This window comes from Myodes glareolus, chromosome 1, assembly GCF_982192425.1.
Source record: "Myodes glareolus chromosome 1, mMyoGla1.1, whole genome shotgun sequence".
Taxonomy (NCBI): domain Eukaryota; kingdom Metazoa; phylum Chordata; class Mammalia; order Rodentia; family Cricetidae; genus Myodes; species Myodes glareolus.
In genome coordinates this window covers 90,906,310-90,928,659 of record NC_142026.1, presented here as the reverse complement: position 1 = coordinate 90,928,659, position 22,350 = coordinate 90,906,310, and the positions used below count along the sequence as shown (strand labels likewise).

At 45.6% G+C, this 22,350-nt stretch overlaps 1 protein-coding gene and 1 pseudogene across 7 annotated transcripts in view; one reads left to right on the top strand and one right to left on the bottom strand.

Annotated features, from left to right (window-relative positions):
• Fyn (FYN proto-oncogene, Src family tyrosine kinase) overlaps positions 1 to 22,350 on the top strand; it is a 202,159-nt gene that overhangs the window by 77,502 nt on the left and 102,307 nt on the right. For 6 of the 7 annotated variants that reach the window (XM_085690452.2, XM_085690450.2, XM_087910837.1 and 3 more), the window contains one exon: positions 13,685 to 13,754. The exons of the other annotated variant lie outside the window; for it this stretch is intronic. The gene's annotated coding sequence lies outside the window, so the exon portion shown is untranslated. The remainder of the gene's footprint in view (positions 1 to 13,684; positions 13,755 to 22,350) is intronic. 7 annotated transcript variants of the gene reach the window in all.
• Positions 1 to 22,350, bottom strand: part of LOC125394624 (tubulin alpha-1B chain-like) — a 92,608-nt pseudogene that overhangs the window by 19,796 nt on the left and 50,462 nt on the right.

Here is a 22,350-nt window from a genome sequence, read left to right as displayed (position 1 = left end):
AGCCTCTCTTTTCCTGTGGAAACAAAAGAAAATACTCTTCTCCAAAATAACATACCTTTTGACTTCAATTTTGAAGCCAAGGTATTTTCAAAATACCTATCTTAGATTAATTCAGCAGCATTTATATGCAAATATCTTTTAGCAGCTGTTGCTCCTTCCTCAGCATTCAAACAATTCAAAGAGAGCATAATAGCATACCATATCAAGATTCTCTGTGTATTTTCTATCTTTATGTGGCTTTATTTTAACCTGTATTTCTTTTATTTTTACTTTTAACTTTTGGCTTTTTGAGACAGATTCTCTGTGTATCTTTGTCCTGGAATTCCCTCTGTAGACCAGGCTATCCTTGAATTCACAGAGATCCGTCTGTCTCTGCCTCCCCAGTGCTGGGATTAAAGGTGTCTGCCACCACAACTTGAATTTACAGAGGTCTGTCTGCCTCTGCCTCCCAAGCTTTGGGATTAAAGGCGTGTGCTACTACACCTTGAACTCACAGAGATCTGTCTGCCTCTGCCTTCCGAAGCATTGGGATTAAAGGTGTGTACCACCACACTCAACTACTCTCCCTCCCTTCCTCCCTCCCTCCCTCCCTTCCTTCCTTTCAACTTTAACTTTTAGCCTGCATATATTTTTAACACATAGTAAACCATTTAGAGGTTTTCTTCGTCTTTGAGTCTATCTTTACTGTATATCTCTCTCTTTTTCTGACCACATGAGCCTTTAATTTACTAAGCAATATGGGTAGGATTAAAGACGTGGCTTTGATGGCAGCCCATTCCTTAGCCTTCTGCGATTCCAGCCTCATGGCAGAGGTACCGGCTGTAGCCATGTTTATTGCCACAACTTTATGGCGTTTCAAGGTCCCTGCCAGCAAGCAAACTGCAGCATTCTGCTCACAGACCATGCTCAAATGCTTCATAGTCAGACTGCCAGCCTGAAAGAGTCAGAGTTTGCCCTGGTAAGACGGCCCAGAAAGCCAGCATTTTAAAACGGTGCAGCTTTTTTCCTGCTATGGCTGAAAACCGAAAAGCATTCGTTCAGCTTTTCATCAACACCATTTAAGTGTTTTCGTGGCTGGACCTCTTAAAAGAGCTGCAGGGTTTTGCAGCTAAAGCTTGAGTCAGGAAACCTCTCTTAGATGAGAGTGCCTACTTGCTTCTCGCAAGCAGAGCAGACCTGGGAAATTGCTGCTACCAAGACAACATGCTTTACTCTATTCTTTCCCAAGCTTTCTCAGGCTTTCTGTGGATGCATTTATCCACGTGGACACCATTCTGTAACATGATGCGGCCTGCTTGTTGGGGTTTATGTGCTGCCCAGTTCCTGCCTGGCCAGTCAGCGTTCATTTAAAACATGATTGACAGAATACAGACAATTCTTCCGCACCATACATGCACCATTCCTATTGGCAATACATGCACTAGTCAGTCCTATTGGCAATACGTGCACCAGTCCTCTTGGTAATACGTGCACCAGTCCTCTTGGTAATACGTGCACCAGTCCAATTGGCAATACGTGCACCAGTTCTCTTGGTAATACGTGCACCAGTCCTGTTGGCAATACGTGCACTATTCCTAGTGGCAATACGTGCACCAGTCCTGTTGGCAATACGTGCACTATTCCTATTGGCAATACGTGCACCAGTCCTATTGGTAATACGTGCACTATTCCTATTGGCAATACGTGCACCAGTCCTATTGGCAATACGTGCACCAGTCCTGTTGGCAATACGTGCACTATTCCTAGTGGCAATACGTGCACCAGTCCTGTTGGCAATACGTGCACTATTCCTGTTGGCAATACGTGCACCAGTCCTATTGGCAATACACGGCACCAGTTCAAAGGAGAGTTTATAGTAGTGGAGAGCGTACCCCCAAACACCTGACCAATGGGAACATCAAGTCCTAGGTTTGCAGCTCTCTGCAAATTTATAATCTAACCTTGAGCAACTTAATTCATTTCTTCCTGCTCCCATTTTTTACCTGCAAACCAGTGCTAGAGCCCCTGCATCTGATAGGCTAGACTGAAGTCCAGCACAGAACCTGGCAAGTAATAAATATTCAGTAAATAGTAGCTGTTTTCTCTATTCATTCTCAGCAACAACCTGTTCTGAAACTTGAGCTATGACCTATGTCCCGGGGACACAGGGATTAATTCACAATAAGAAATTGTGTAAGCTTTGAGGCAAATTCGCCTGGCTTATTCGCCTTGTGCTTTATTGTCGTTGTCAACTGAAGCCATAAGTTGCGACTTGTCAAGTGGGATTGCTGTGAGAACATGTACCGATGTACCTCAGCTAATTCATTATGGCCTCCGACTAGACCCAATGACAGCGTCTCTCTGGTAGTGATTTTGTTACCACGTGTGCATTTATGTATGTACTTCTCTCCCTCGAGCAAGGTGTGTTCTCCAGTTTTAAATGTTTTGGTAGCACAGAACTTAATACTTTGTCCTCTTATGTGTCTATCATATGCACATATGGCTGAAAACCCTTTTTCTCTGAGCAGTCCCGTGGATGTGCCTCTGCTGCTTTGTTAGGGTTGTCTATCAGTTGTGCAGCATTGGCGGGAGAAATTTATTTCCTCGCATTTCCAGGGCCTGGAAGGGTTGGTTTCTCTCTAGGCTGTAGATGTCTGTCCTTTCCTTCTGCCATCACGTCTGACCTTCTTCCTAGCTGGGTTTGTATTTCCTGGTAACCTCATTTGAACTGCATTTTCTCCTTTAAGATCCCGTCTCCAGACATGCATGGTCCGGGTGAGATGCACTGGGGGTTAGGACTTAAATATGTGAATACGGGGTTGGGGCACAATTCAGTCCCTACCTATATCCTTGAATCTTTGTCTTTTATTTAATTCAAGAAATGGTAGATGTAACTGTTGAATTTTATAGCTTGCTTCCCATGGGTTGAAAGACAGCTCTAGTGGGTTGTGTCTCTTACCTGAATGGGGGATCGACACCTGCTTTAGGGTTTGCTTTTGATTTGTCACAGAGATGGCTTCAGAGGCACGGGACCCTCATTATTTGGACAGCCTTCTGCAAACTTACTTTAGCTCAGGACCTGCACACATTTTCTGCAAAGGCCAGATTATAAATATTTTCATCTTTTTGGGCCATACGGACTCCTCTGAGACAGTTCTGCTATTGTCATTTGAAAGCAGCCCCAGACAAAACACAAGCAAATGGGCATGGCAATGTGCCAATACGTTTTCTTTGATCGACACTGAAATTTGAGTTTCTTTTCTTTTCCAGCCATTTAAAAATGTCAAAACCCATTCTTAAATCATGGGCCATCCAAAATCAAATCAGACCTTCCCACAGCTGTGGCTTGTGACTCCCTCGCATTGCGGCAGGACTCAGTCCTTCAACTGAAAGGATCTTAAAGGAACTGGCCTGGGTGGTTTTGCTCTGTCCATACAACTCTGAACTGATTACTGCATTTGATTTCTGTCATTCATCTCCATTTTCAGAATTCATGATAAAGAATTGCTTGAAAAGCGCATGTTATTCTTCTATCAAGAGAAGTCCAGCTAGGGACTGGGGGGGAAAGGTTGAACCCATAGTACCATTGTCCGCCAGAAAGTTTTTGCAAGAGCGGCAGAGCTTGAGGTGAGACGTGCTCCTCTTTGGGGTGACAGCTTGAGGTGGGAGGTGCTCCTCTTTGGGGAGCTGATGCTTCGAGAAGTGGGGTGAGTTGGAGGCGCACAGATCTCTACACTGTGGATGGGGAGAGCAGAGCATCTCTGAGACCAGACTCCCTGATCTTTCTGTCAGGGTGAGTGAGGTTTCTTCCTCAGAAACCCATACCATCCAGTCTGTGTGTTCCTCTCGAAGCACAGTATGTGGAGGCTGTGGGATAGAGCCATTGTGTGTATGTCTCACTTCCTGTGCAGGTGGCCCTCATTCTTAGGGTGCTGGCCTAGTTATGGGGATGAACCTCTCCTCCAGAGGGTCCTCGAAACGAGCTGTCCTCAAAGGCCAGTCTGTCTGGTCTCCTACACACCAGGATCTCCGGGACTATGAGTGATGATTGCCGGCTGACTATGACTAGAAGACCGAGATCAGGGTGTCCCCAAACCAGAGCGCCTCCTCTCCCTCCCCATGGAGGTCAGTCAGCACTGCCCCCTTGGAGGTGGTTCATCCATCCATGCCCCGTGGTGGAGGCAGGAACGGACTGGTCTCTGTGGTGGTTCTCGAAGGAAACCTCCAGGGTCTTCTATGCACCTGAAGATGGAAATGCCTTTTTTAAGATTTTCCCTTCTAGGATGTGGCAAGCTGCAAACCAAGGTTCCAGAAAAATATTTTTTGATGTATACGGTCTTGAATAGCCAAATTTTTACTTAAAAATCAATTAAGATAAAGACAGAATAGTGGGTGTAACTGGATTGAAACTGGCTGTTGCGTGCCATCCTAACGTAACAATGTGAAATGTCTTTACCGTGATAGTCATCTTAAGTGAATAAAACACACAGTTTAATGAAATGGCACTTTGAAGCTTTTAGCACTGTAAATCTTCAGATCATCTTATCTTGTGTAAATTAATTTGCAGTGTTCCTCTGCTTTCCCGTGCTCAGGAGAGCTCTGTTTGTTTCTGATTTCTTTGGGCTAGCGCCAAGAGTTCTAGGAGTTTTAATGGAAGTTTAGTGTTCTTGCATGAGAAATGCAGAGAATGGGTAAGTGCACGGCTGGTGGATTTTCCAGGGGAGCTGAGCTCTTGTTAGCGGCAGCCAGGTGAGAGGGGAAGTGACCCAGAGGCTGCCGACTTCTAGGCCCTTCTAGTCTTTAGCAGGGAACTCCACCAAGTGTAGTCAGCAATGGCACTTTTAAACCTCAAAGGCTGGTTTTTTTCTGTTGTAAGTTTTATATGAATAAAACATGCCCCATGCATTCATGCTGCTGTGTGACCAGGGTTGTGTACGACTGCATCAGAATCCGTTCAGCTCTTCTGTAGTTGTTTTAAGTTGTTTCCAGCGTGCCTCAGAGGACAGACATATTCAGTATTGTGTAGGATGGACCCCTGGGCGTCAGACTCCTATGTCTGAGGAGGTGGTTCTTCCCCTTTCGAGCACACTCACCTGCACTGAACAAGAAGTCCCCAGGAACACACCCATTTCCTCACCAGCCTTCCCCAGTGTCTGTCCTCGTTAGCTTAGCCAGCCTGGCCAGTACATGCTGGTGTAGAGCACTGTGATTTGGGTTTTCTTTGGTGATGAAATTAAAACATTTTAAGTATGCATGGGCTATTTCCTGTTTTTCCTTCTTAGCTCTTTACCTAATTCCTACTGGGTTGTTCGCAGTATATCTGTCAGACATGTGCTATAATTGCCTCCTTCTCCTTGCCTTTTGATTTTATTGATGTCATTTCATGATATCGTAATTTTACTATAATTACAATTAAGGTATTTTTCCTTGGTTAGTGCATTTTTTTGTTCTGATTTAAAAATTTTTTTACCTGCTGCAAAATGTGAAGGTGTTCAATGGGTTGTTTACTTTGCTTTGACTTTTTTATCCTACCGTCTGTCTATAATTTGTATGCAGAGTTGTCTTCTAGGTACTAATATTGTGTACATTCGCTTTCTGGGGCTGCCGTAACAAGCATAACTAAACCTATGGCTTGAGGTAACAGAAGGGAGTCCTCTCAGAAATGTTGTCTAGAGGCCAGAAGTTCAAAGTGAGCAAGGCAGTGCCTCCTGAGGTGTGAGCAGGGCAGTGCCTTTTGAGGTGTGAGCAGAGCAGTGCCTCCTGAAGCTTGGCAGGAAGAGCCCTCTGCTTGCCGCTGGAGGGGGGTGGGGGACTGGCAGGTCTTCCTTGATCCCACTCCTTGGGTTCCTTCTGCAGTGCTCAGATCTTGGTCTCCCTTAGTACCTGACCTTCTTCTCTTGGGGTCTCTTTGGGTCCATTTCCTTCCTATTTAAGGCACTAAATAAACAAATATAAATAAGTAAATATAAATCCCACTGGTTCCAGAACTTGCTATTCTATATAACATCTCTACATCTTCAGCCATCTTGTTTACAAGTAAGGCCCCATTGTGAGGTCCTTGGATGTCAGGATTTCCCAGCATGTCTTTTGGGGAGAGTCAACTTAATACCTTCAGTGAACCCAGCACCATGCACCCTCTCTGTTTTAGACTGTTTTGTTCTGTTGGTCTATTTGAGTGTGCATGTACAAATGAATGTTTGTCCATGTTCAAATGGCCACTGTTATTCCATGGTAAATCTCCATATCTGATAAAGTCTTGTTTTCTTTTTCAGGACTTTTCTTTCTTTTGATCCTTTGTATTTCCTGATAATTTCTGTTTATTGATTCATTCCAGTAAAAAAAAAAAAGCACCAGCTGTCTTTATTTAAAATTAAATTAAAGGTTCAATTTGTGAGAGCATTGATGTCTGAAAAGCCCTGAGATTTCCATGTGCTGTAATCCTTCAGTCCTCCTGCTTGTGCAGGGAGCATCTACCCACTGGTCCCAAGCTCCTCCCCACTGGTCCCAAGCTCCTCCCAACTGATCCCAAGCTCTTCCCCACTGGGCCCAAGTTCTTCCCCACTGGTCCCAAGCTCTTCCCCCACTGGACCATCTCTCCAGTCCTGGTTATAGGTTGAATTTGATGGAGATTTGTTAAAAGCAAGGAAGGAAAGTAGGAAAGCTTCTGCTTTGTATTCATGCCATTAAGGTTTTTTTTGTGTGTGTTTTTTCCCCCAAGTTTACTAAGTTTAACAGGGCTGAGATTTAAATTAATCTCATTGATTCCAAACCAGAGCTGGACAAATAAAACAAGTACTTCAGACATTTTGTTTTTTATGGGAGGTTTGTTGGTTTCAAATGTGGCATATTCTGGAATGGTTAAAACAAGCTCTTAGTAAAGCAGAAGTTAGCACAATGTTGGATAATCAATGCTGTAACTGAGAACCTTAAAATGGGCTATAGAGACCCTGGGCTAAGCTTTGGGTGTTGGATCAGGTGGGGAACTAGATCTCTAGTTGGCAGTGCCCTTGGCCTGGAGATGCCTCCAGGAAAGCTGATCTGTTCTACTATTTAGTCATGAGAGTTTAGTATAAGCCTTGAAAGTGTGTGTGTGTGTGTGTGTGTGTGTGTGTGTGTGTGTGTGTGTTCTGGGTCTGTGAGAGACACACTGGGTCCAGGTATAAAAAAGGAAAATTTAAAATTATAAATATTTTTTTAACATTCCATCTACTCTCAATCCTGATATGGTCACCACCCACACCTCAGGTTCTGCGTGATTCGCTGTTACCTCCATTCTGAGCTGGATGTGAAATTACACAGACATGTCTTCCTCAGCCTTCCCTGGAGCCACCCCGGGTGTCTTCTTCAGGGGAGCGAGGGCACATGCTCAGCAGGTGCAGGTGCATCAGAGCAGTGCAGTGTGTCTAATCCTGACTAGATTGCGCATCCTAGAAATAGCTTGACCTAAAAGGGCAGCTCAGAAACAATTTGCATTTGCTATAAAAACAGTATTTGCTTCGTTTTCTTGCTCTACCTGCTGCCTGATATGATTTCAGGGCTGGGAAGAAAGGTGGGGTGATTGCACACATATATTTTATTCTAATGAGTTTTAGAGACTCAAAATCCACCCCACGCTAGACAGGTAACCCAGTTCCAGTGACTTTTACTTCATTTATTTCTAACCCTAAAGGAGTGGATTACCCTTGATCTATAGATTTCAATATAGTAATAAGAAGAATATGAAATGATGTCATAATTGATTGATTGATTGATTGATTGATTGCTCGGGCTTTGCTGGAGGTTCTGATGGTGGGAGCAGCACTCCCTTGGCTCAGCCACCCATTTTCACAACAGCCATCCCTGAGTGCCTTGAACCCCCAACCTGTATTTCTCCAATCTGATTTCACAGTCTCAGGAATCTGCTCTTGGCTGATTTTTGCAATGTCTCGCTCACAGTGAACCTCTGCCGTCTCCTCCTGGTACTTGCATTAAAAGGAGCATCCAGCTTTTGTAGTTTGACCCTCATATTCCCTTAGTCTGTGATCAGTACTTCCTTCCTGCTGGCGTAGCGCCCCATGCTCTTCTCTCTCTTCTTCCTCTTCATCTCTCTGCTGTTTCCTCCCACTCCAAAAAATCCTAAAGCAACCCCCACAGTTCTGCTTGAGTTCATACAGCTTGTTGGAGGAAAGCCAGAATTGGCAGGAGGGTTAGCTGACGGGGTCAGTGAGTCCTTCCCAAAACACCCCGTTAATCGCCCCACCCCCACCCCAGAGGAGGAGAAAGTGTACAGTCAGTCAGTGGGCTTGCTTCCCTGGAGAACCATCCTGGTCCTGGCAGTGGGTGCGGCTTTGTCTGTGCGCTTGCTGCTTGTTTAGTGTATTATTCTATCATTTGGAGCTCTGATTTTTCGGACAATTTAGTTGTAGCATTTCAGAGATGATTGTAGCTGGGGGGAGGCAGGGCTGAGTGTGAAATCCCTTGTTACTGTGCACATAAGCTGCCAGCCTTTACTTCACGCTACACCTAACAACAGCAGTCAGAGGAGAGCTGCGAAAAGAAAGGGACAGGAATGCACCCCACCTCCCTCTCAGCCCTCATCTTTGCTTCTTTAGAGCAGAGCTTGTGTTTAACCTTGTAAATAATAGGTGGTTTGGGGGGGGGTTGTTTGTTTGTTTGGTTGGTTTTTACTTAGTGTTTTTGTTTTATCTTGAGATTTTTTTTCTAGCGATGTCACAGGCCCAGCAGTTCCTGGATGGATGTGGTTTAGTGACCCTGTGGGACAAAGTCTGGATTCCAGCTGTTCCCCTAATCCTAGAACAGACATCAGCTTCCCGTGTCATATCCACTCCTTAACTTTTGGGGGAAGGGCACCCCACTGTAAGAGACACCCCTTGTTACACGCACGAGACCCATTGATTTATTCAAACAGCCAACAAATACTTTTGAATGCTTGCTACACATTAAGTTCCCTTGTGAGCTTGTCGTTCGCGTTTGCACTAGTGTGGAGCTGGTTAGCCAGAGCCCTGGGTCACCGGCCTGGGTAAAGCTCCCGTCTCTCCTATTCTCCAGTCAGAAGACTTCTTGCTAGCAAGCTTCTTGATCACAGTGAATGTGGTTTCTCACTTGCAAAGCTTGGTCCAGGCTATATGTCCTTCCCCGATGACACCTAGTTGGACCTAAGCAGCCTGTGCCCCAGATATTAATATATGGCAATAAGGTGGACGAAGAGAAGCCAGAGCTAGGAAGTAGCCAGAGCTCCTGTGAGACATCATCAGTCCAGGGAGGCCTTTGGTTACTCGTTCAGCAGATGCTGTAGATTCCATGCCAGCTACTGTACAAGCTCTGTGGACAGAACAGTGGCCAAGAGAGTTCCTTCCCTGCAGCTAAAGGTAGCTGGTGAGCCAGGAACAAGAATGGTAGCGATGTAGTTTGAAATTCATTGCATGGGATGCCGTTGGGTACCGGGGAAGCTGGAAGTGGAAAGGAAGGCAGGAAAGAGAAAGCAAAAGGGGGCTGAGAGGGAAAGAGCTTGTGAGGGAGAAGCTGGCCAGACATTCTGTGAGGTAGTCAGCGTACTCACTCCCTGATAGAAAATTCCTTCTCATCAGGCCGCTGTGACAAACCCAACAATAGCCCTCTTCCCCAGTGTGGCTAACAAGCTAGGACATCGAAGATGTCCGTTGAGACGTTGCCATTCTCCACAACTATATGTAACTCCTACATGTGAATCAAAATTACATTAAAGCCGCATGTGGTTCTGAGTAACGGCTGTTCTATTCGCTTTTCTCAGAGAAGTCTTCACTAAGACCCAGGGACATGTAAAGGGGTATACATGTCTGCACATGTTACTGCCCCTCAGATCTTTTCCAGACCAGATCGCCCGTCCCAGTTCCGTAAGTAATTGGAGCAGATTCAGAAACAGACTGAATCTTCTTTATTTACCCTTCAGTAATTACATACCTTCCCAGGCTGAGCAATTAGTCCCCCATTGTCTTTGCAGGAAATGACATCCATGTGACTGCTTGGGAAGGCAACTGTTGACCACTTTGGTTAAGATAATTTGGAAAGTGCTCAGCATTTCCTCTGGAAGATTGAGTCCAGCTGACTTGGAAATGCGCAGATGAGACGGTCATCATAACCAGAACACCACTGACTGGGTCAGTTCCCTGGACAAAATGAGCCTCTGAAGTACTGCTCTGCTCTCCTCAGAGTGTGAGGAGCTCAGCCTTGCTGTCCTCTCCCTCTTATAACATTGATTTGGATAATTCAAATCAATTGAATAATAAGGACCAATTCCTTAAAACGTTTTGTAGAGCTAGCACTCGCCAACCCCACTCAGGGAGACCTAAAAACTGAGGAATGCATTGGGAACTCAGGTGTTGCAGTCCTAAACTCTGCCTTCCAGAGTTTTCACCGCCTCCAGTGGCTACAGCAAAAGAGCCATGGAAATCTCAGACTTCGTACACACACAGCAGTGGGCAAGACAGAGATTCTCTCAGAAGAGTGAGATGTTCCTAGCAAAACATTCTTGTCTCATCGGCCTATATTGGGGCCATATTTATTTTTGATCCAGTCACTGACAAGAGTCTGGGGTTCTCTTGAGTCAGGGCCTCTCCAACCTTAGTATACACACCCATCACCTGAGAAAGCTTGGTTTGAGTGAAGCCTGAGGGCTGACACTCCTCAGATGTGTCCACGTGATGCTCATGTCAGAGGGTTGGTGTCCTGCCAAGCCCTAAGCCATTCAGATGCCCACCCCTAGGGAGATTGTTGTCCCCTGCTCTTGAGGCTCCGTGGCTGGTAAAGAAAGTCTAAGGGCTACATTAGGAAGAAGAAAGAATAACCCTATATAACTATACTGGCAATACCTGTTCACAGTGTATATTGAAAATATTGCCTTTAACTCAGAAGTCATACACAGCCTGTGGTGTAGCTTAGAAACAAAGTACACAGGACTACCTACTACTGTCTGAGAAGAGAGAACCCATAAAAACAGTATTACTCCTTTGTAACTACGCACACATCGCAGTTCAAGAAGCAGAAGGTACAGTAGTCAAATCACCTGTTATCCTTCAGTTACTTTTACTGGTAACTCAGATCATATGTCCCAATCCTAATGAAATGGAAATAAATGTGCTTAAGTATAAAGAGGGTTTTGTGCCAAGTCCACCCTGATCTAACAGTAGAAGCTCGTCAGCCTTGGGAGTTACTGGAGAAGAACACCCTCCTAAGAATCACTTGACATGATCTTAGGTGTGACGAATTCTGCCAAAGTAGTGGTCACTGTGCCCTGATTGCCGGTTTTCAGCGAAGAAAATCATTATGTCTCCCTCATTTGGAAAGGGAGCACTGTCCTGTTTTTTTGTTTGTTTTTGGCAAAAGATACTCTTGGGAAAGAGAACAATATGGACAGTCTTGTCCGTCGTGAGTGATGATCACAGGTGCTGTGGGGATTGGAATGAAGCATGTGGTTAGATGTTGAATACACCTACCTGGGGTGGTCACCAGGGTTGCCATCTCTGACCTCCTAGGCAGGGACATCACTCCTGGGGCCATGAGGAAAGTGTGTGGGATTTCACCATTTCATCTTCTTGGTCTCCCTGTCCCAGCACCACAGCTTCACATCTGTGTGGTTGGCAGGAAGTCAGATCTTGGTCTAGTTTCCAGTAGATGTCAAGTGGTGTTGACTGGCCTTGCCAGCATGGTTTCATCATTCTTTCCTGGGCAAGACTCTGGGGGGTGGAGAGAGTCCTGCCTGCTTTGGACCAGCTGACAGAAGTTGCCAGTCCTGATGCTCCATGAAGCCCAGGATTGTACTTGTCTCTAGGCATCCAGGGTGTTACTTCTCAGTTATGAACAGCTGGTCTGTTCCCAGAGACCTGTCCGTCAGCAACACAGATGAAGCATCCACTCTAAAGGGAAGAGAACATTTTGTTGCCTAACTTCAGTTATCCGTAATCTAAATATAGAATGCTGAGGTGTCCATTTACATATTTAGGGCCTCATAGGCTACCAAAGAGAGGTGTGGTAATTTTAATATTAGCCAAGCTTATACAATCAGTGTACTTAATCACTGATTGATCCAGACACTACTGATGAGTGCCTTCCTTCCCGTGCTGGTTGGTGGTAGGGGAGAATGTTATTAAAAAAAGAATGCAAAGTTAAAATGCTTAAATGTTAAAATCCTTAGAAGTTAAAATATAAAGTCTTATATCAAAATACAATTTAATAGACCAGAAAAACAAAACTTTAAGGTAATGCCAAATTAGGAAAAGCGAGAAGGCGAAAGTTAATGAGAGTTAGGGGGAGGGCTTAAAGTCGGTGTTCTGGGACTGAGAACATGGCTGGAATTCAAAGGTTATTCCTCGTTTTCCTTAACCTTGAACTGAAATCCAGAATTTCTCTTTACTATGGAATAGTTGTAGCTCTGTATAGAATAGAGTATGAGTGGAACTTTAAATGTTTTTATCATTTTATCATACAATCAAGGATATCATGAAATATAATTTTTCATTTAAGGATACTTAAAAATGGCATTTAGTTTTTGCAAAAAAACGTTTAAATATTGAAGGAAATCCATCTCAGTTTTGTTTAATTATTTTGAAACTGTCTCAGTATGTAACTTTGAAATATTTTGATAACTGAATATGGATGCATTTTGTGGCTTGAATTCTTTGCATTTCATATGCTAATTTCAAGCACTTAAAGACATTCCAGAAAAACAAACAAGCAGTAACAACAGTAAAAATTCCATTTAGAACTCTGAAAAAATTCTGTAGACTGAGGTAGTCCAGAAAGGCAAAGAGCTCCTGCCCAGGAACATACCTGGGCCTCTTACTAGAAGGGGTGGGACAAAAGGGACCAGGAGAGGCACAGGCCTGGCATAGGGCCAGCAGCAGCAGGCGAGGTAAATGCTGCTTCTCACTGGGTTGAAATCATGTGGGAATAAAGCAGGGACAAGTATGTAAGCTCCTGAATAAACGCGGGTGATAGGGATGGGAGGTGAGTTGGCGTAGGGGGCTGTGGGGGTGGGCATGAGTTTTCTGTAATCCAGGCATGATGCACACTGGATAGTGTCCAGAGAGAAGGAAGAAAAGTGACTCCCAGCCTGGGTGTGGGCTCAGCAGCAGGGCTGGGGCCCGGTGTGCAGCAGAAGTGAGAAGCCACACCAGGTCTCAGGCTGGGGCAACAAGGAGCATGTGGGCAAGGCTTCCCTTCACTGGGCACTTACTATGTGTCTGCTGCTGTCCTAAGCCACTCTGTGTCCTGTATGTGACACTGTGAGGTTGGTCACCTCAATTCCCATTTTACAGCTAGCCAGATAAGTTCCACTGAAGATGAAGAGGAAGGTAGCCTGGGACCTCCCAGAAGAAGGTGAGGAATTGGCTCTAGGGGAAGCCGGTAGAGTTTAATCTTAGGTATTTCCCCACGGTTCTCTTACCTTTGGTTGTTGTAAAGGATGGGAAATTCCTGTATTTGTAAGTGCAGTTTCTCATTGATTCAATTGTTCACAGATTTTTTTTTTCTTATTAGTGTGTGCTGAGATAATTTGTAAATTGGTTTCATTTTCCTGTGCACGGCAAAGGGGCACCTGGTAGGGAGTTTGCTGCTACGTGAATGGGTGCCCCACCCGTTGAGGAGGGGCCGGGTGAGGAAGCAGAGAATGCCCACAGGGTAGCTTAAAGCGGATTGTGAATAAGGTGTTTTCTTTGCATTGTCTTTTCAGAGCCGGTCCTACCCGTGGTTTAGAAGACATGTGGTGTATATAAAGTTTGTGATAGTTGGTGGAAATTTGGGTAAGTGTTGTTATGTTTATTTCTAACGCATTTAGTTATAAAATGGTGTCAGTGAGGGGAAGCCACTGCCTTCTCTGTGCATCTTTCAGATCTGCACAGAACTTCAAATGAAAGTTTTTAATTGATTGTGGCACTGAGTTGGCATTTTCTTGAGAGGATGCCGTTTTTCTTGTTAAAGTTAATGTTATTAAGTGATACAGGATTTTCTAAAATCGACTAAGTCTAGATTTGGGAAAGTCCAGATGTACAACCCAGGACACCCTTGGCAATTGCTTATGTTCTAAGCCAGCCATGTACTAGGAGCAATAAACCCACAGTCCAGAAGAACGTCTCCAAAGCGGAGGGTTTGCAAAGGCCTGCATGTTGCAACGAGACTGGAATGGGAAATGGGAGGAAGTGAGCCGCACAGCTTTCTGGGAGCTTGTCTCAGGCTGGAGCAGCAGCTTGACCTCCCTGGTGTGGCGAAGAGGGCCTTCCGTGGAGTGAGGGGATCCAGGTTAGAACTCTGCGCCTATTGGTTGTTTTATAGCCTCTCGGATTCTTCTGCAAGCCGAGGCTGTTAGTATCTCCTTCTCCACGGGACTGTTGTGGGAATAAGTGAGCTGAAAAGTCCTGGGCATAGTAGGTGCTCTACAGCAGCCATGTTTCAGGACAGAGCTCCTTGTTTGGGGACCACATTGCCGGAGAAGCTGAGTCACTCACAAGGTGCGTGTCTTCAGCAGAAAGACCTGCAGGATGGGCTGATCACACACGTGTGTGATTTCACAGGCCACCACAGCCACTTCTCCATCATTCGCTGCATAGTGAGCTGGGGGACCCCTGTGACCTGGGCCTCCTTCCGGAACCCCAGGAAGCCGTTCTCAGACCAGCACAGCTAACTTGGCTTCCCTTCCTGCCACCTTACAGCCGAGTGAGGTGACATTGTTGGAGCCTTTGGTTCAAGTATGATACTGTTTTCATTCACTTCAGTAAGAAGTGATGGCAGTGAGGGAAATGGTACTTTTGGTTTGTATAGGCTTTTGTTTCCAGACCTTCTTTTTTATTTTACCCTCCTCCCCATAGTTATGTAGTTTCATAAAGACCAAACAGTTTGGTTTTGCAGTGAAGCCTCTACCTGTGTTTGGGGAAGAATCAGCCATGTTAACTGCAGAGGAGTGCTGATGTTAAGGTCACATATGTCTGTTTTATAAATCAAGGACATGGACATCACCTCTGGAGGTCTCTATGATAATCTCTAAAAAGCCACAAAGTCTCTTCAACAAAAACTCTAACCAGGGGATACAGGTCCTCTCAGGGATAAGGAGCTAGCCTGTGGTAAGGCAGCTTGCTGATACATACGACATTAGACAGAAGGGAGTAGGCCTGGTTTCTCCAGCACGCTATGGAAGGACTGATTATTACAATATAGAGTATATTTCAAAACAACTAGGAAAAGGACATAAATGTTCCAGGCATATAGAAGTATTTACATTTGAGGAGCTGGGAATGCTCGTTCTATTTGGTCATTAGACACTGTGTACATGCATTAAATCATTGTACTGAACCCATTTTTGTCTTAATGAAACATAAAATAATAAGCGATTAGGGAACACAAGGAAATTGTTTGAGAAGAGTGATCATTACTGTTCCATATCTTAATTGTGGTTTTATGTATGCAACTGTAGGCTTTTGTGAAAGCCGCAACTGTAGGCTTTTGTGAAAGCCTACAGAACTACACAGGAGGGAGGGAGGGAGGGAGGGAGGGAGGGAGAGAGAGAGAGAGAGAGAGAGAGAGAGAGAGAGAGAGAGAGAAGGAGGAGGGGAGGATTTTGTTGTGTGTGAATGAAGACTGGGAAGAATGAGCTCTTAGACAGGACAGCTGGCTTGCTGACAAGAATGGGCTGAGAGAGAGAGAGGAGAGGAAAACAGCCTGCTCCTGACATCAGCCTGTTTGTGGGACAGGGGCTTCGTTAAATTGAGCTCTTCCTGCCACCACAGTACCTGACACACCGAAGGATGTGATGGACATTTAAATATTTATTGAGCTCCCTGCTACTCTTGGTGTCTAGGTCGGTCACCTCACTGTCCCTCACCCTGGTCCACCATGTCTCTTCCTCTGCCACCCGTTCTCTGTGGTCTAACCTGACCATCTCCCCCTTATATCTGTTTCCTCTAATGTCATATCCACGCCCCACCCTATCCTGGAAGCTTTACCGCTCCCTCTCCACCTGTCAGGATCTGCCTGGGAATGCCTTGCCTCTGTAGGTGATGTCAGTAGACACCCAACCCTAAACTCCCTTCTCATCCTTTACTCTCTAACTGAGCACCTAGTGATGGTCTGGGGGAGGGGCTTTCTCTTGAGTAGTCTTCTCAGAACAGAGCTGTTGAAAGGAGAGCAGTCCAAGAGCTCAGAGGAGCTGGCACTGTGTCCTGGCACTAATAGCTAAGACGGGAGTGTGGTGTATGAATCTTTGGAGGTGCAAGTGTTTCTCAGATTTTTGATTCTTCGTCATGAATCAAGAAGTTTTAAGATTCCTAAAGCCAAGATTCTCTCTCACCTCTGGGCCATGTCCGAGTGAGAGGTAAGTGCACAGAGCACAGTGGTTCTCATCTGGGGTCACCTTGCCCTCCTAGAGGGTAGTTGGTGATGGGAGGGATGTTGTTAAATGCCCTGCAAAGTATAAGACACCAGCACATGTGCACAAACCCAGAAAATGACCCCCAAAGTCAGAACCGGTAGAATGTCTAAAGTGCCCACTGGGTTTGACATCTAATTATGTACATACAACTGTCTGAAAAGTCTGGGAGGCTGCCAAGAAGCTACCTTCTTCAGGAAGCTACCTGACTTTGTTAGGAGTCAAGCTGCCTCCCAATTCCAAGCAGAAGTGGACCTAATGAGTTCAGATAGGTCGTACTGAACCGTGGCTCACAGAAGGAGAGTGGTTCTCTCGGCATGCCCTCGGCAGCTCTACAGAAGGGGCCGTCCCAGTTTCACCCCAGCCCGGCTTCCTCAGATGTGTTTGTCTGCAGATGAGATAGATAGTGTTGCAGTCTGAGTGGTCCCTCCTTCAGAACCGTGGGTAGTGACTCTGCTGTGGTGGCAATGAGCTTAGGGAGGAGAGGGATCTCATCGCAGAAGATTGGGAGCAGGTCTTTTGGTTCGCAGGGCTGTTTATTTGCATCCGTTTGCCGGTGACACCACAGTCTGGCAGAGATGTGAGTGGCTGTGCACGTTCACAGCCCAATATGGCTGCATTCGCTGAAGCTGGGAGATTAAAGCAACATATGTCAAGCCACAGCACAGAACAATTCTCTCGAGATGGCTTGGCTTGATTATGAGGCCTATTTTGGGAGGTAACTGTGCTTTTTGTGTGGTGTATTTTAGGTTACACCAACCTTGCTTCCAGACCAACACCATCTTCCCAGAAAGGGTGTGACATGTGTTGAGCACGCGACAACGTTCCTACCGAAAGCTCTGGTGGGATGCTCTCTTGGCTTCCTGATCCTCTATCCTTTCCTCTCACATGATTGCAGTGGAAATGTGTTCTGGAAAGCCAGGCAAGGGAAGTCTGATAGCCTCATTTCAGATAGCCAGACCCAGAGGTGTAGGGACTCTGTGTTGTCGATCCTTGTCTTTAAAATGAGCGGAACTTGGAGGAGCATACAGAGGTCTCGGAGGCAAACAGGTGGAAGAGACAATAAACCCTGTGTTTTATACGGGTTAAGTATAGCAAAACTGTCCATTTATAGCCGTAAATCAAGACTTCCTGCCCCCTCTCAGTCTTTGCTCATGGCTCAAGGGGCTTTGTATGTTGTAGTCTGGCCCAGCCGCTAAGATTCCCTTTTGAGAGTGTTGTGCTAGAGGTTAGAAATGTGCAAAGTAGTTACTTTGTAAAGGTGTGCAGAGTAGTTACTTTGTAGAAATGTGTAGAGTAGTTACTTTGGACACCAGCCCGAGTCTAGGAGGCAGATGCATCCATTTGTGGTCCTGATTTCTGAGGTCATCCACTGTCCCTTTCTCACTTGTTTACCAAGACAGGTGTCATTTTCACTTCAGGGTAGTTCTGGCAACAACCTGGACCAGATTCCATGAAGCTGCTTCCAACACGCTTCCCTGCTCATCTACAATAGCCCATGGCTTTGCCATCTGCCCTCACTCTAAAAGTCACGCCGTAGTGTGGCTTGAATCTGTAGCAACACATAGAAGCCCCAAATTGCTCACTTAGGGGAAGTGTTTTCAGAGTCGGAAACTGTTGCCTTTGCTAGTGTTCAACTAGATTGAAAAGACTGAAATCGGGCTGCTGGGGACCCAGATGGCCAGCCCCAGGTCAGCTTTGCCAGTGAGACCGTGTATCCGGGTGCCATTCAGGTAGCTCTTTTAAGTGTATAAAGAGCTGCAATGCATTTGATCCTCCCAAACTAGTTCTCAGGTGATGGAGTCATATCACCGGATAAAATCGGAGGTTCCTGCATTTGCCAGTCTAGGGCGGGGATATTTGGCGTGGGAGTGTTTGATGTCCTCTGCAGAACTGGAGGCACTGTTGATAGGTGACGCTCTAGGGAGTGGCACAAGGATGCCGGCTGGCCTACAGAGCCTGGGAAGAGGTGTCTCTGTGACAGCATCTGTAGCACCCTGCTGAGGAGCACAGCTCTGGGCTGGACAGCAAGCACACAGTGAAGCCTGGCATGCTCTCACTATTGGGATCTAGGTAGCTCTCTCTGGGCTGAAGGCCTCGAGGTCCTCACTCCTGTTTCACTGGGAACTCTAGGCATGGAGTTCAGACAGGCTATTCTACAGGTTGTGCATTGCTGCTCTGTGCACCAAAGCTGAGCACAGCATGCTGTTCATGGACACAGATTGACGGACACCTTCATGGCATGGCTAACCAGTGCTCCACACTGCTCTTCCTCCATCATTGTCCAGCACAAGAGGATGGGACCCTTCTGTTTGGGGGAAAGATAAAGAGTCCAGTAATGTTCTGCCCACAGACTTTATCTAATCTCATCAGCTTGAAACCATCCTGAAAAGGTTGGCGAAATGGCTCAGTGGTTACATGTGTTTCTTTGCTCTCCCTGAGGTCCCAGGTTCTGTTATCAACACCCTGCTCACAACCACCTGTAGTCCCAGCTTCTGTGGACAGAAATATACATGCACACACATGCACACTATTTAAAAAGTAAATTTAAGAAACCATCCTGATAGAGATTTAGGGGCCAGCGTATTGATTTGGGATTTGGTCTGAGGTCTCATCCTGCCTTGTGGATTAGCATAGCCTGCCGACAGAGCTTTGTGTGAAGTTTGGTTTTGGTGTCGGCTAGCAAAGAAGCTGAAACACTGGTATTTAGACTTGAATCAGCACATGCAAAATTCATTAAAGCGATAGAAGAAATGCTGAATGAAAACCCTGAAAGGGAAGGGAAGCTAGCCTGAACATCAGTGTGGACAGCTTTTCACAGAAGGAGGTGTGATACTATCTGCTCCCTACCCCCTCCTTCCATCTTTGGAGGTGGTAGTGGTTGTTTTGTTTTGTTTTTCCTGCCTCTCTCCCCCAACTTTTTATTTTTTATTTTGTTTCTATTATGTTTATATATGTGTATGTTTCTGTGTCTGTGTAGGGGTTATGTGTACATGGGTGCAGATGCACAGAAGCCAGAGGTGTAGGATCCCACTGGAGCTGGAATTACAGGTGGTCGTGAGCCACCTGGTGTGGGTACTGGGAATAAAACTCAGGTCCCGTGGAAGAGCAGTGCATGCTTCCAATCTTGGTGCCATCTCCCTAGCATCATATTTGTTATTTTTAAAAAAGTGTCCAACCTACCGGCCGGTAGAGCAAATAAAGAAACAAATGCCTCTAAATCGTTGGCTTAAAATTCCCACTTGTTCCGTATTTGCTTTATTCTCTTCCAATTGTACATAAAAATTGCACCCATCTTATTTGTTTTCTGAACCACCTAGAAACAGAGAATGTCTTGAGACTGCAGTTTCAAGTGTTGTGCCATGTCTAACTTAAGAACGACAGCCTTCTTCCGCATCATGGTACTGTTGATAACATCCGTTAGTGTTCTCCAATCCCAGTCCGTCTTCGGATTTCCCCATCTACCCAGGATTCTTTTATTTCATGAGATGAGTCCACTCTGTGTGTAACCCTGGGCAGCCTAGAGCTCACTAGTTAGATAATGTAGCCTCAGACTCAGAGATCTGCCTGCCTCTGCCTCCCACACACCCATGCTCTGGTCTTGGCTATTTCTTCATGGAGTCATTTAATCTGTTCTTCTCGTCCTAAAACGCATCAGATCTGGAGGGTTGCTATTAAAATAGAAAGAATTTGTCATAAGTGATATCTTATGTCTAACATGACATCACATCACAGGGTAAATGATGTTGGTTTGTTTACCATCCTTGGTGCTGTTTGGTGTCGGCTAAGGTGGTAACCAGACCCAGCTAGAAGAGGGTGCACTTTGAGTTGGCGAGTTACCTGTGATACCCGGGTACGTTGTGAATTCTGTCCTAACGTTCTGTCAGAGCCACCTCTGTCAGAACGTGAGGTGGTGTGAGCGTCTGGATAGTCTTTGCCTGGATCTGTTGTTGTTTTGGAAGGCTACCAGCTATTTTTGCCTCTTACTTGTTCTGAATTCTCTGCGCCATATAATATACGTCTTCATATGTTTGATTTCTGTAGTAGTCTGCTAGATCTTGTTGTAGTAACAGATTGTCCTACACAGTTTTCTTTCTTGCCTCGGGGATAGGAAGGAGTGACTTCCGCGGAGCTAAATAAGCCAAATCTCTCACAGCCTCCTGGCATGTATGGCTTCTTTCACTTTCTCCTTGCACACACTTCAGACGGCTGAAGTAACTTGCACAGGTCACTCAGGCTGTAAGGTGGAGCTCAGATGGAGCCACCTCTGTCTGCCATGCTTAACCAGGGTCTTTCAGCATCTTCTTGCCCAGGATCTCTTCTGGATGTGCTTCCTATTCTGCAGTTCCTGCCTCAGGCTGTAGACCCTGCATGTCTGGGAAGATCCCTAAGCTGCTAGAGAGATCCAAGTCCCCCACTAAAGGAACAGGTGCTGTTGCTAGAGCTGAGGTGAGCAGGCCCAGTACGGCTGGATCTGCCTGCTACCCACCCTGACTTCAGTACAGACCACTGAGCTGAGCCCGTTTATAGCCAGCACCGCTGCTGGCTGTGGCCTGTTCGCCAATGAAAGTTTTTCTTTCTTGTTTGTGATTTATTTTAACGTTCTCTTCTCCGTGTAAGAAACTGTTATAATGGAGCGAAACTGGGATACTGTTTTGACTTACAGGTTGTTAGATTTGGGAAGAAGGGAAAATTGGTTTTCACACAGGCGTTATTTAACTGGATTATTTAATACTCAAAGGCAGTGGTTCTCAACCTCTGGATCATGACCCCTTTCGAGGTCAAATGACCCTTTCACAGGGGATGCCCAAGACCATCGGAAAACACAGATATTTACATTCCAGTTCGTTATAGTAGCAAAATTACCGTTATGGAGTAGCAATGAAAATAATTTTATGATTGGGGGTCACCACAACATCGCGAACTGTATTAAAGGGTCTCAGCCTTAGAAAGGTAGAGAACCGCTGCTCTAAGGCATTGGGTTGCCTTAAATCAAAGTCTGAGATTTCTGAATTAGTAGATTAAAAGCTCACAAGTAGCTATTTCCTAGGTCACCCTTAAATAGTACTTTCCTCGGAATATCTAGAGGATTTTTCCTTCTCAGACTTCCCCAAGTCTTGCTTTCTTATTCTTTCCATGTGTACACACAAGGGGAAACCTGTAAGCATGTGTCCATGGAAGGGTTGAGCAGACAGCACAGGAACAGCGTCCAGGATGTGTCCTGCCTAAGAACTGGTGGGGCTCATCCCACTTGTTCTAGAATAAACTCTGTTTTGGATAGTGGCAACCACGTAGACAAAGATTCTTTATCGTATTGCCTCCTTATGCAGGGGCTTGGTCCTTCCACCATTTAACAGACTAACCACCCTCTAGGCACAGAGGGATAGCACCCTGCCAATTAGGCTTGATGATCTTGAATCTCTTGGCATTGCTTCTCATGCTTCCTAAAGCAGAAATTGTCAGCCAGCAAGGAGAACGTGTGACTTGGCAGGTCGTCTCATGGCTCCCAGTCTCTGCAGACCACCTGAGCTTTCCAGCAGCCAGGCCCACCATGAGCTCTGACTCACAAGTGGAGAAGCTGTGGTCTGAACCAGTTCCACCCAATCAGAATCCAACACAAAAACTGTGAATCATTTTTCTCAACACCACGTTTGAAAAATAAAACAGTGAACGTGGATTTTATGTTTTACTTAAACCAACACACACATATATATGTGTGTATCCAAAACGTTATTGTTTGCCATGTAAATCCAATATACGAAACGTTAATGTCTGCCATGTAATGTTTAGACTGCGTCTCTGAAACCCAGTGCATCTTACTCTTCCAGTGAGTCTCACTTTGAGAGCTGCTTTTCGGGTGTCTCCGTCCCTGGGCAGTGTAGTGGTTCAAGGTCACACCAGCTGGTTCTTTCTCTTGAATCTCCCCAGAGAAACCTAATAAGTGTTTTTGCCTCCTCCACTCCCGAGTCTGAGGTCACATA